Source organism: Corvus kubaryi, unplaced genomic scaffold (genome assembly GCF_017639235.1).
Source record: "Corvus kubaryi isolate FWS band 111438036 unplaced genomic scaffold, C.kubaryi_AGA036_p1.0 37392, whole genome shotgun sequence".
Taxonomy (NCBI): domain Eukaryota; kingdom Metazoa; phylum Chordata; class Aves; order Passeriformes; family Corvidae; genus Corvus; species Corvus kubaryi.
The window spans coordinates 2,804,262-2,817,458 of record NW_024581131.1 but is presented as its reverse complement, the minus strand read 5'-3'; positions in this window follow the sequence as shown (position 1 = coordinate 2,817,458).

The following is a 13,197-nucleotide window of genomic DNA, read 5'->3' as shown; positions in this document are numbered from 1 at the left end:
TAATTCAACATTAATAATTCACAAGGAATTGTATATTTGTGCCAGCTGTAAAGCACAATTGTGATTGTGCATTGAATGTAGTGATAATGCAATTGAGAACAGTATTGGTATGTTACAGTAATTTATCCTGGGTATTTGGAATGCTGGAGCATCCTGGTTATCTGAACACATGGCTTTTACTCTGGACTGATGCAAAATTAATTACAATTCCTGATGTTGTATGTGCAGCTCTTTTCCCTCAAGAAAAAGAAAATCCCACTGGGGCAAAAACTTATAAAAAGAACACGAAAAGATCAGGGAATTGGCACTTGTGTTTGCAAGAATCTGAGTAATTTCACAAGTAGAACAAGAATCAAAATCTTTAATGGTCTGATTGCTAAAACCAGTAACTCCAAGAGGAAATCATTAGACATGACCTTCTTGCAAACAGGAATTAATAAAATGTAATCTTAGGCTACAACACATTTTAATTAACGTAATGCCTATTTCTGGGAGATGCTGGCTTCTATAAATATTATCTGCATATAGAGTACTGCTAAGGAAATTGCTATAATCTGGGATTTCAGTCATGGTTCTCCTGGGCAATTTTTTTTTCACTTTTAATTTTTTTCATTCCCAACAGAATGTAGTCCACACACTGACCCCTTATTAGATTGTATTTCAGCCAAACTAGTTACTGTGCCTGGTTAATGAGGAAAAATGACATTAAACTTCCAAGGTGGCTAATTTAATGAAAAGGTTATAACAATAATGTGTGTTCTTCTCTGTCCAGGAGGCTGCCATGAACCACTGACAGCTCTATTTTTTGTTTGTACATTGGCACTGATGTATATAAATATAAACTGTACCCTCTCCTGTGTCCCAAGATGCAGTAGAAGCTGTGTAGGAGGAAAGTAAGAAAGTAGAAATAACCACCATTGAGAGGTGTAGGAGAGATGAACTAATGGGTACAAAGGTGTGAGATACTAAAAGCCAAGGTTTCACCTTTCCTGACTTCTCATTTATTGTGCACAGCATGATGTAGAATTAAAGTGTCTGGGCAACAGTTAGTTAATGTGGAAAGAAGGATTACTTAATCCTAGAATCTTTATTTATCTTTCTCTTTTCCTACTAAAATCTGGTCTTATGAAGTCTTGGATTTCCTTTAGAATTAGTGGTACTCTTTACCATCATTAGTGTTACATGAGATTTTATTAATAGTGATAATGCAACTATCACAGTGTAAAAAGAAGAAAAAAACCCTATAGTTTAAGAAAATTAACATTTGAATTTTTTTGGTTTTTGTTGATAGACATTTATCTCATTTAAAGAGCATACAGTATCTATAACAGATGCAATGGCACTGCAATGATGGGCAAGAGAATCACATCAACAAGCAGATAGCACATGGAAGCATGAGATCATCTTGTTTGCCACTTGTGCTCACAGAAGTCTGTTGTAGCAGAGACTTTCAGAAATCTCTGATTCAGAAAGCTGATCTTCCAGGAAGAAACATGGCCATGCAAGGAACTAGAGGTGACTTCAGTTCTTCCCTGTGAGGGTGGTGAAGCACTGGAACAGGTTGCTTGGGGAAGCTGTGGATGCCCCATCCGTGGAAGTGTTCAAGGTCATGTTGGATGGGACTTTCAGCTGTCTGGTCTAGTGGGAGGTGTCCCTGCCCATGGTGGGAGGGCTGGAATGAGATGGTCTTTAAGGTCCTTTCCAACCCAGACCATTCTATTGCTACTTAATCTTGTTTATTTACTCTGCAAGAAGTTCTTTGAGATGTGATACGAGATTGCTTCATATGGGGAAAATATGGGTGGCCCTGGGGTGAAACAAGAGAAGAGACAAAGCTCCTCAACTTTTCCTTTGTCCCTGGACATCAGAGTGGATTCAGTGGGAAGGAAGCCCACTTAGCCTTTCAACTGCACAGGACTGTGAACGGGCCCTGGTGAAGTAATACACCCTTCAAATGCACATGTTGATGAGCTGCAGTGGCTTTTTTGAACCAGTAATCTACACTACTTCATTCATTGTAAATGGTTTAATGTTTGCATTTTGAGAGTGCATTTCAGTCAGAGCTTTACAAATACTCATTAAGCCCCGAAACACTGCTCTGGAATAGATGAATAAATTATATGGGGGAAGTAATCATTAGAAACCTTATTGTTTTGTTGAATGGTGTACAGTTTTCATGTAACCCAGGACTTAAGTGCAGCAAGTCCTTGACACCTATTTTCACTTTCCTATATGAATATTCATTCGGCTTAAGTTAGCATTTCACCCCCACATCTTATCAGAATTAAAATTCATTCCCCCCTAATGGAAACGGTACTGTTTCCCTGCCACAGACAATGGTTGGCATCAAATAAAATTGTTCTTTGTTCCAAAACTATGGTTAGAATTCAGTGGTTAATCAGATGCTGATAGCAAACACTCTCGGTTTCCTTTACATCCCTGTGACAATACAAAAGACAATTGATATGTGGCTAGTGTAAGATTCACTCTGGACATTCCAGGCACACTGGGCTCTGTTAATACTCCAATGTACAGCTTGACATAATGTGTTGCCTTACTTTGAGTTGTGTTTCTTTCCCCTAGTGCAAAAACTGCTCTATTTTTCAAACTGTATCATAGATTTATCTTAAATGCACATATCTATGGATTTTACGTTTTGTTAGTGCTACATTTTGCTCTTAAAATCCCTTTAGAACGTTAAAATGAAAAGAAAGATTGCTCCCAGGGACATATGGTAGGTTATTAAATGGTTCCTTCTAAAAATCCAGCCTGAATCTGATCCACTTTGTAATCTCCAGATGTTTCTCATTGCATTAGTATCAACTTAAATGAAACAAGTTTAGTCGGGGTGCTCATAATAGGAAAAAAATAACCATAATGGTATCTGTTTTGCGACTTTTCTCAGTGAAGCTGATATTTGAAAGGCTGGAGTTGTAGGTGCACTTGGTCACGCCATCGGGTCTTATTACATCGGAGCTTAGATGTTCACAGAGCCAAGGGTAAATCCTGCAATATCCTAATTGATCTTGTAACTGCTTTATGAACTGTCTGTACAACACCTATTCATCTTGGTTCACAAGCCATAAAATAATCTTAGAAAAGTAAATATTCTCAAAACAGCTAAAACTGAAAATTGAAAAGCTGATTTCCCATGTACCAAAATAAACATGTACCAGAGTTTATATGACAAAATCATCAATGCAGCCAGCTGTTTTTTCAGCACTCCACATGGATATAATTCTGATAAAATGTGGAATTTTTAGCGTGATTTTATCTGATTTGCCTTAGCAGCAACAACCCCAAAGGCAGGGTTAAGTGGAATAATGAACTTCGGTTGAGGTATTTGTTGTGAAATTCACCGAGGGTGGAGAGAATGGCCTGAAGTGCAAATACCGACTCGTTATCAGTCTCTGGAAATGCCTCAGGCCACTTCTGCCACTACTACAGCAAAGCTGTGCCCTCCACTTGGGAATTAGCACATTCTCTACAGATTTGCATATAATGGAAGTACTTGTGCTAGTTTCTCAACAAAGTCTTTTTTTTTCACCATGCCTATGCCAAACCTGAGCCAGAAATGTGTCATCAGAGCAGTCATTTATGTATTTAAAAAACGAGCACTGTTTTTACGCTGTTGCCATGGGACAGCTATAGCAGGAAATGAGCAAAACACCCACATAATTATTGTTGACAGAATACAGTTTCAATTTTATCAAGCGTAGCCCCTATGTGATATGTTGTTAAGGCAGCCTTCAACATCTCAGTGAGTGAAATGCTGATTTGAGGAGTATGCAGTGGCCAAAAGAAACGTACAATTGTTACGCTTGAAAAACAGAACATGTTAAAGATGTCTCCCTCACTGAGATTGTATGGGAGTAATTATTGCTAAGTCTCCGAGGAGCAATTAGAGTTGTTTTTTATTAAATTTTCATGTCTTGATTGACACTGAAACGGAATGAATCAATGTGTAAATCCAGATTACAGTGATCTGATAAGATACTGAGAAAGATGATACTTCACAAAACATTCTGTGGCAAAACTCTACAGTGCTGAGAGAAAAACCCCATAAATTTATCATTTTGCAAACTGCTTTGCTGTTGTTCTTGCTTTTGAATTTAATCTGCTTAGCTACTATTGAAATTAGATTTCAGAGGACACCGTAATTAAGAAGGGGGATATAATTCATCATTTGTAGAGATCACATCCATTATGTATCTAAATAATATAAGTTATTTATAACAGTGTTGTATAACAGCCTTAGAGAGCTTTAACCATTAATCAATAACAATGGAGAGATGTCAATGTGTAAAATTGAATCAGGTATAATAATATTCCAGTTTGACAAATATCAGGCTATACCTTGCTGAAATACATATTTCTCTCTCCTGATTTGCATGCCTACTTACTTCACTGATTGAAAGGAAATCTATTTCAGGTGGGTTTTATTGAGAAGAGCAACACATTTGTATGTATTTAAAAGATATATGGAATTGTCCTACTCCCTCAAGAAAGGAAGGGTCAAATAAGAAAGAATAATTTTTCAGAAGGTAATACTGCAGTAAATGAAGAAGGTTTAGTTTCTTTTAATCTATGTACAATAATGAAATTTTTTGGCATGAAGTGAGCCTGTATTGCTTATCTATTTTGACACGTGTATTTTAACAAGCAGGAATGAAAAGGTGTGACACAGGTATAAGTGTGTGAAATTACTGAACAGTGTGCTTCTGACCCTGCTGACCTTTTGAGTGGTCAAGTAAGCTGAGGCCCTGAGTCTATTTTGGTCTTTTCTGTGGAAGTCCACCTACACAGGCTCTAGGGGAATGAAGAATATATGTCAGTTAAACAAAAACATATTTTCTTTACTACCTTGACTCAGTCCAGTTAGATTCAAGAGCTCTTCTCAAGAACTTGAAGAAGGTCCTTCTTCTTGTGCTATGTTTCTAAAGTTACCTGTGCTGTTCTGCCCTGTCAGAAATTGCTCTCCAGCTCCTTGTGACAGCGAGATGGGTCACAGATATCAACACAAGGCCTCCCTTGTGAACAGCTTCAGGCTGTGAACAGATGTCTTTGGGCAGCACAGCACCGTGCTGGGGACGACGCCCTCTCTCCAACCCTTGCTAACCTCCCAAACTGCCCCCACGGCTCCCTGGGGATCTGAATTAACCTTACACCCCACAGGTGTCCTATGATCCTGTATCAGAAATGAAGGCAGAACTGGGATAATGAGAATTTTGCCTGTCCTGGATTTGCAACTTACAGATGTATTTTTTGTTTCTTTCTGGGAAAGAGACAACCTTTTCCTAGTTTTGTTGTGGGTGATTATTTATTTATTTTTCCTCCTTAAGCCAAGCAAAATAAACTTTTATTTTTATCTCACTGTGTTTTGGGCTAGGTGGAGATACAATCAAGCAAAGAAACCCAGGAGGACATTTATGGAACCGCGTAATATTTGGGGATGGAGGAAAAGTTGAGTGATATCCCTCAGATGTTTTTTTCAATTTTCAGTTTTGTCTAAAGCATGCTTTCCTGTTACTATAGCTACTGGTTGTGTCATGCTCACATATAGATGGTTTATCACACTGCCTTTGGAAACTGATTGCTGTTGCAAATCATTGAAGCCAGGAGTGGAAGGGGTACAGGTGTGTAGCAGGAGACTACAGAAGGAAAACCACAGAAGGACATGAGCCCAGCATAAGAAGAGACAAAAGCAGATGTGGTGGATCGTCAAGAAGGCACACGTGCCAGGATTGTATCAAAAAGCAGGAAGAAACTGAAGAGAAGCCGGATATTGACAAGCTGTGATGAGGTGTGCACACTTCATGTTGCCAGAAAGATGAAGGAGAATGATTAACCCTGAGCTACCTCCTTCTGGAGCCAAGCATATAATCAAAACCTTAGATTCTTTTGCAAAGGAGTCTTTGGAAAAGGATCTGGGAGATCACAGCAGGAAGAGATTATTCTGCCTGGAAAAAGCTTATTTAGGAAGACCTTGGCAAGTTACAAGCCTGCTGAGAAAGTAACATCTCTGGAAAGGTAGGGCAGAAGATGCTAAAATGGAATCTTGTCCGGAGTCTTGTGTGGGGATTGCTATTAGCATGCATAGATGTGTGTTAAGTGATCCACAGAGTTGCAGCAAGCTATTTATGGGTATATTAAGAAAAATTAGGTGAAAATCTGTTTTATCTTTGACACATTCAAATTTGAAAACATCCCGTTGAACAGGTTAGTTTCTATTACTACTAAAGGGACTCCTCAAGGGTGAAGTTTTGGGTCTTCCAAAGCAAATGGAGACCAAACTTTGGGATGAGCCTGGAAAGTGAATTCAGAGGTCTTTAATTTCTTTAGAAAAAATGTCCTAGAGAAGATTGCTGGTAATACTTGACACTCTGCTTGCCCTAACTATGGTGTGTAGTTGCAAAAAAATGGCATTTGCCAAAAGGGCTGGAAAAAGGGTAATAACAGTCACAGAATAGTGGATTCAAAACTGGGGAAAAAAGCTTTGATGGGAATAAAGTGAGATATTTTATATGGGGGAAAGAAATCAAATGCATAATCTGTGAGGAGACATCAAAGAATTGAACAGTTGGATTTAAAATGTTGAAGATTTTAGTCTTAAGGATCAGTGACGTTTGTCTTTCTATTTGTCCTGTTTCTTAAAAAAGGATCTCTTCATACTCAGGTGTCATGGAATGACAAGGAGTCTGTTTGTGTTCATAAATATGGAACTGACTTCAAGTATCTGCTTTTAAACAAACCAAATGTTGATAGTCACAGGTACATCAGTATTGAAGAAATTAGGGTTTCTCAGTGCTGCTGGGCTTCCACTGTCCTTTGGCATAAAAAAAAAAAGAAAAAAAAAAGAAAACTACCCTCAAGTGTTCATTATAAAATGTAAGTTAAATTTCTGGAAACAATCCCGTGACTTTGGCACATAATTGTTCTTTTGTATTTCTCCCTTCTACAAATAACTTGAGCACTGTGCAGACATTTAACTATTGCCACCTCTGTTTAGAATGATAAGACTTGTCATGACAAAATTATGGCTATTTGTTATTTAGTTTATATATCCTAGTGCAAGGATTCTAGGTGCTGGCTATGTAAATTATTGAGACTTTGTGAAATGCAAAAGTGAGAAAATGAAGAGGAGATGGGACTACGTTAAACATAGTAATCATAAAAGCTTGTGTGACAGGAAATTGTAAATTGACTTAGTAATTATGGAATGCATTCATTCATTTCTGCTTTTGTGTGCATTTTTGTGCATTTCAGGGGACGTGCTTAACTCAATTCTATGAATATAATTCTTTTGGGCAAATGGGTGTTCAGGTGAGAGGGAGGTAATTAGATATATTCTAGTTTGCATCTAGAAGGTAAATCAGTAGGATGTCTTTAAACATGAAGGACATTTGTAAGGAAAAAAATTTTTGGAAGATATCTTCTGGATTTCACAAAGGGTATTTTCAGTGTGAACATACTTTTAAAAACTGATAGTGGTTTGGAAAAGAAAACCTTTTAACTGAAGATAATTACTGGTTGTTTTTTTTTTTATTCCTAGGAGAGTTCAGCATGTTTTGGAAGGAGAAGTTTGGATTTGTTATGCAGCACCAGTGTTGCCTTCTCAATGTCATTTTCCCATCTGTCTTGCTCAGCAGTGTCACTGTCTGGGCTGATGCCTGTGTGCAGATCCTGCTGCACAGGGAGACAGTGAGCCTCCAAACTATTCTTGTACAATGTCATGCTCCATATCTTCCTCAAGGGAACTGTGGATACAATTTGAACTTGTTTATATTCTTTCCAGTGGCCAGGAAAATGAATAATTCCTTTTTCCGTATTTGGAATTCCTTCAACAATAGATTTGCCATTATTTAATCTTTCTTATTTTATCAGCTATATTTATCTTATGGTGCTCCTAGAATTCTATTGCCTGACATAAGTCCCATGGAAATTTAGGGAAACTTCTCAGTCTACTGCAAGGAAAATAGGCTCTAAAAGTCTTACTTTGTCTAAAATTTGCCATCACTTTCCCCACAGCATAAAGTGCCTTGTATAGAAAGTGTAAAAGATGTTTCATTTAATGTCAGCACTTATAAAAAGATAAAACACAGTCTATCGGTGACAGTACCTCTTCTGTTCTGCTCAAGATTTATTTGGCCTTGTATTAGTATGTATTAATTCTGTCCTGGGAAGTGCTTAGGCTGGAAATGGGTGATGTCTTGCAGATGGTGTGCCAAATTTTTGTGCATATCTTGTGACTCTTGCCACCCTTCCTTCTGTCTAGCTCTCCTGACTTCTGTAGGTTGTGTGGTTCAACTGAAAGCACTCCAGATCAGGAATGAGTATGTGCGCTATATTTAGTCATGTCACCAGAAGTGCCATTGTGCAAGTTGCTTATCTTTCTTAACTGGATCAGGGATTGTCCTTCCTCTCCCTGTAAATAACAGAAATCTTTAAATTCAAGAGGTTGCCATGAATTCTTCCTGTCAACTAGATAGCCACTCAGTAAAGGTGCTCTTTAGTACCTATCAGGTGATGACAATGTTTGATGTCCATCTATTTCTAAAAATTCTGACATTTTGAACCAGCATTTCTTTTCATAGAAGTATAGACTAAAAGGGACCTTGTGAGATCACCTGTTCATAGCTCCTGATCTGAGACAAAATAAGTATACTTAGAATTTCGCTGACAGAAATTTTGTCTGAACCAGCCTTTAGAAACTGGTGATAAGGGAAATACCATGACATTCCTACTTAGGCTGCTTTACTGCTCATTATGTTTGGGAAAATTTCTATGTATCATCTATCTTCAAATTTATCTTGGCATAAATCAAGCTGTTTTCTACTCATCTTGACATGGATGAACAAGGAATAAAATTGACTGGTCTGTATTAAATCTCATCAAATGTACTTTAGTTTCAAAATAATACAACAATGATCTTTTTGTTATCTTGTTTGCTTTCTCTACCCACTACGGTAATGTTTGGTCTTTGACTTGAATCTTTTTAATTTGTTCTCTTCTTGTTTTAAACAATTTTAAGACTTCAAACTGGAAAAAAAATCTTTCTGCATGTTTGATCTGTTTCATTAAGTGCTTCTTCATCCTCCAGCTTGATACTGGCTCTAGCTGTGCATGGCCATTTTTGTTCAAATTGAAGAGTTCTGTTAGTACTGTTCTCCTGAGATGGCTTTTCCCCTGCTGTTTGAGAATCCAACATCTAAAGTTGTTCTCCCCAATTTGAACAAATACACCATAGTGATTCCTTAGTGTAGTTCTTCCATAATCTGAAAAGGTGCTGCAACTTTGGAGTAACGGCATTGGAAATTTTCCAGGAATGTGGATTTGCCTAATGTCTCCAAGATCTCTTCCCTATTACCCCTATTGTCTGATTAGCACATTCTTGCACCTCTAAGAATCAATGTATTGATTTCTGGTCTCTTAAGCACGTGCCACTGCTAGATGAGAATCACACTGCACAATCCTGAAGAACAGCGTGGTTGCACAACCTATATGTCAGTATAATCAGCCCATTAACTTCTCTGAAATTGTCTTGCAAATTAATCCGTCTCACCATGAAACCTTTCATGATTTTAATTCTCAGCTGTTCCGAGCAGAGCTGGAAAATCATGCTAAAAGGTATAATACATGTTTTGCAGCTAAAAGGCATAATACATGTTTTGCATTATGGCTTATAAGCTTTCTTAACCAGGATTTAATAATTCAGATTCATTACTCTTCAAATGCTCTGCCTCTGTCTGGCCTTGCACCTTTTATAGGTTGTGCTTATCCTTTGTAAAATGTACAGGCCATGATGAAAAAGTTGTAACTAGAAGGCTTTTCTATGCATTGTACCTCATTTAAGCTTCCTGAAATAGCAACAGCTTTTGACCTCTAAGATCATCAAATTCAATTGTATTGAATTCTCTGAAAAATAGGAAATAGATCATTAGAGTACACACCATGCTGAAATCCAGCTGTGATTCTGTAACCTTCTAGATACTGGATCTAATTGTGACTGAAGGAAATGATACCTTTTTTTTTGTGATTCTTATATAGCATCTCCAGCATTATTTGCAGATTCCTAGTCCATGTTTTGTTGAAAAGTTATAGCATATGAAGGGTTGAAAAAGTGCAGGGAAACATGCAGACCTGAATGGTGCAAGGGGTGGGGGTGTATGTAGTGAAAGTGGGAAAAAGAGGAAATGAGAAGATTTGGATGTTGCCACCACCAGGGAGAAGCTGGGTTGTAAGGGCAAGGGCTGACAAGAAAGGGATGAGGTAGAAAGGATGTTCATATTCAGTGAGTTTATTCTGGAAATAGCAAGGGTATGTAGTGATAGGAAAAAGGATAATAGTTTTATACTGAAAGAGGACAGATTTAGAATATATATTAGGATGAAATTCTATAGTGTGAGGGTGGTGAGGCTCTGGCACAGGTTGCCCAGAGGTGTGGATGCCCCATCCCTGGTAGTGTTCAAGGCCAGGCTGGATGGGGCTCTGAGCAACCTGGTCTAGTGGAAGGTGTCCCTGCCCATGGCATGGGGTTGGAACAGGATGATGTTTAAGGTCCTGTCCAACACAAACCATTCCGTGATTCTCTCTTTCAATGAACATGCAATGCAGACTTTGACATACTTTAAAACGTATCACTGCTCTCCCAATTTAATGAAAAAATCAAAAAAAGTGTTCCCAGAGGATGCAGACAGAGCAAGTAACATTAGTGACACATTGCTATAAAGCTGTCAAATGTGGGTTCAAACTTGCAGTATTCAGGGACCTCATGATGTCTCCTTGAATTACCCACTTATAAACAAAGGCAGCCTCAAATATCCTAGCTTTTATTAGACCCCTGTTGAAAAGCATATTTCACTTCCTTCAGCTGAGTTCCTGATATTGTGGCCCTAAAGTCCTAATTTTACCCCAAATAGCTTCTTACAGACAGTGCCTCTAGAGTGCAATGAATGATATGTAATAGAAAAGTGTCTGATACCAGCCAGGGAGGACTGGAACCAGAGCCTAAAAAAAAAAAAAAAAAAAAGAACAGAAAATACAGAAGCATCTGGTAATCTTATTAATGAACGATGCCTGGAGACATTCTTACTCCAGGGCTCTAAATCACAAACCTACCTCCTGATGAGGCCAACACAAGTCAGCTTGTGAACTTTTATTAATCTAGACCTTAATTTTGGAATAGAGCTCTGCAAGTTACTGTAGGAAAATAAGCTTTTTCAATAATGCATTTGTCTGTAATTTGCAGGTATATGTGATAATGTGCTAATGCCTCAGGCACCGTGATGCATCAGCTCAAGATTTGGTCATATGACAAGGGTGACAAATTGAAACAGGGAGTTTCTAACTTGATATAATGAAAGCATTTTCACCACAGCCACATGGGAACTAGTTGCTAAGAGAGGCTGTTGAATTTTGGTCCTTGGAGCATTTTCACATCCTTACCTGGACAAAGGCCTGAGCCAGCTGGACTAAAATCAATGCTGACACTGCAGGAGGCTGCACTAGATGACCACTGTCTCTTTCATTGCAAGAACTGAGGAAAATCAATGAAATGCTATCTGGGTTCAAAACAAACAAAAGAAGGTGATTCCTCATACACAGCTCAGGTAAGATGAGCATTAGGAGCACTTTGCTACTGCTGGATGATAGAAGTTACGTGGGCTCTATCTGGACAGGTTCACAGAAAAGATCCATTAGGAATTACATATGGAAACAATATCTTGCTCAAGAGCTTTCTGAGCTCACAGCTTCTGCAGGCAAGCATTAGATGTAGCTACTAGAGCTGAGGGAAGAAGCTGGGGAGTTCCTATGACTGTCTGCACTCCTTCCTGGCACCTGCTCCTGTTGGGACATGAGTCAGAATATTAGGCTAAAGAGACATTTAGTTTGACCCAGTACAGATGCTTTCAGGGCCTGAAATCCAAACCACAATCATGTTTATTCTACGAAGCTACTATTCATTTGGGGTGGAGAAGCCTATTTTGTCATGGTGGTCGAGTGGCCAAAGCCTGGTGGAGTTACAAGCTAGATGCAGTGAGTTCATGCAGCTGATGGAGCATGGAAGACTTGCTTCAGAGCATCATGGCAAATGAGTGATTCCAGGCAAGAGTTGGTCTTATCTCTTCTGCACAGACCTAAGCATGCAATGACACTTAGTAACTTGTATTTGATTTACTGTGGAACTGCACTAGAACTGACTGTAACTGCTAGTTCTGTGATAATTCACACCTAACCAGAATTGTTAGGGCTTCTGTTGTGGGTTGACACTGGCTGGACATCAAGTGCCCACCAAAGCCACTCTGTGATTCCCCCTCCTCCAATGGTCTGGGGAGAGAAAATATAATGAAAGGCTAATGGGTTGAGGTAAGGGCAGGGACAGATCACTCACCAGTTACTGTCACGGGCAAAACAGAGTCAGCTTGGGGAAATTAATTTATTACCAATCGAATCAGAATAGTATACTGAGAAATAAAATCAAAAACACCTTCCTCCACTTGTCCAACTTGATTCCTGATTCTCTACCTCCTTTCCCTCAGTGGCACAGGGGGATGGGGAATGGGGGTTGTGGTCAGTTCATCACATGTTGCCTCTGCTACTCCTACATTCCTCAGGGGGAGGACTCTCCACACTGCTCCAGTGTGGGATCTCTCCCGTGGGAGACAGTTCTCCATCAAATTCTCCAACTCAGCCCCCTCCCATGGGCTGCAGTTGTGCATGTGCAGCTCCAGTATGGGTCCCTTCCTTCAGGAACAGGCTGCTCCAGCGTGGCTCCGCCCCAGGGTCACAACTCCTGCCAGCAACCCTGCTCCACCACGGGCTCCTCTCTCCCTGGGTCTGCAGGTCCCTGCCAGGACCCTACTCCAGCACAGGCTTCCCACAGGGTCACAGCCTCCTTCAGGCATCCACCTGCCCCGGAGTGCAGTCCTCCATGGGCAGCAGGGGAATCTCAGCTCTGGTGACTGGAACACCTCCTTGCCCCTCCTCCTGCACTGCCTTCGGTGTCTGCAGAGCTGTTCCGCTCACATACTCTCACTCTGCTCTTCTCTGGCCCCAATTCCTCCTTCATGCTAACTTTTTTCCCTTTTAAAATCCCTTAGCTGATACATTGGCCAGCATTGAGTCCATCCTGGAGCTGGATGGCATGGCCTCTGTTGGATGTAAGGGAAGCTTCTGACAGAAGCCACCCCTGCAGCG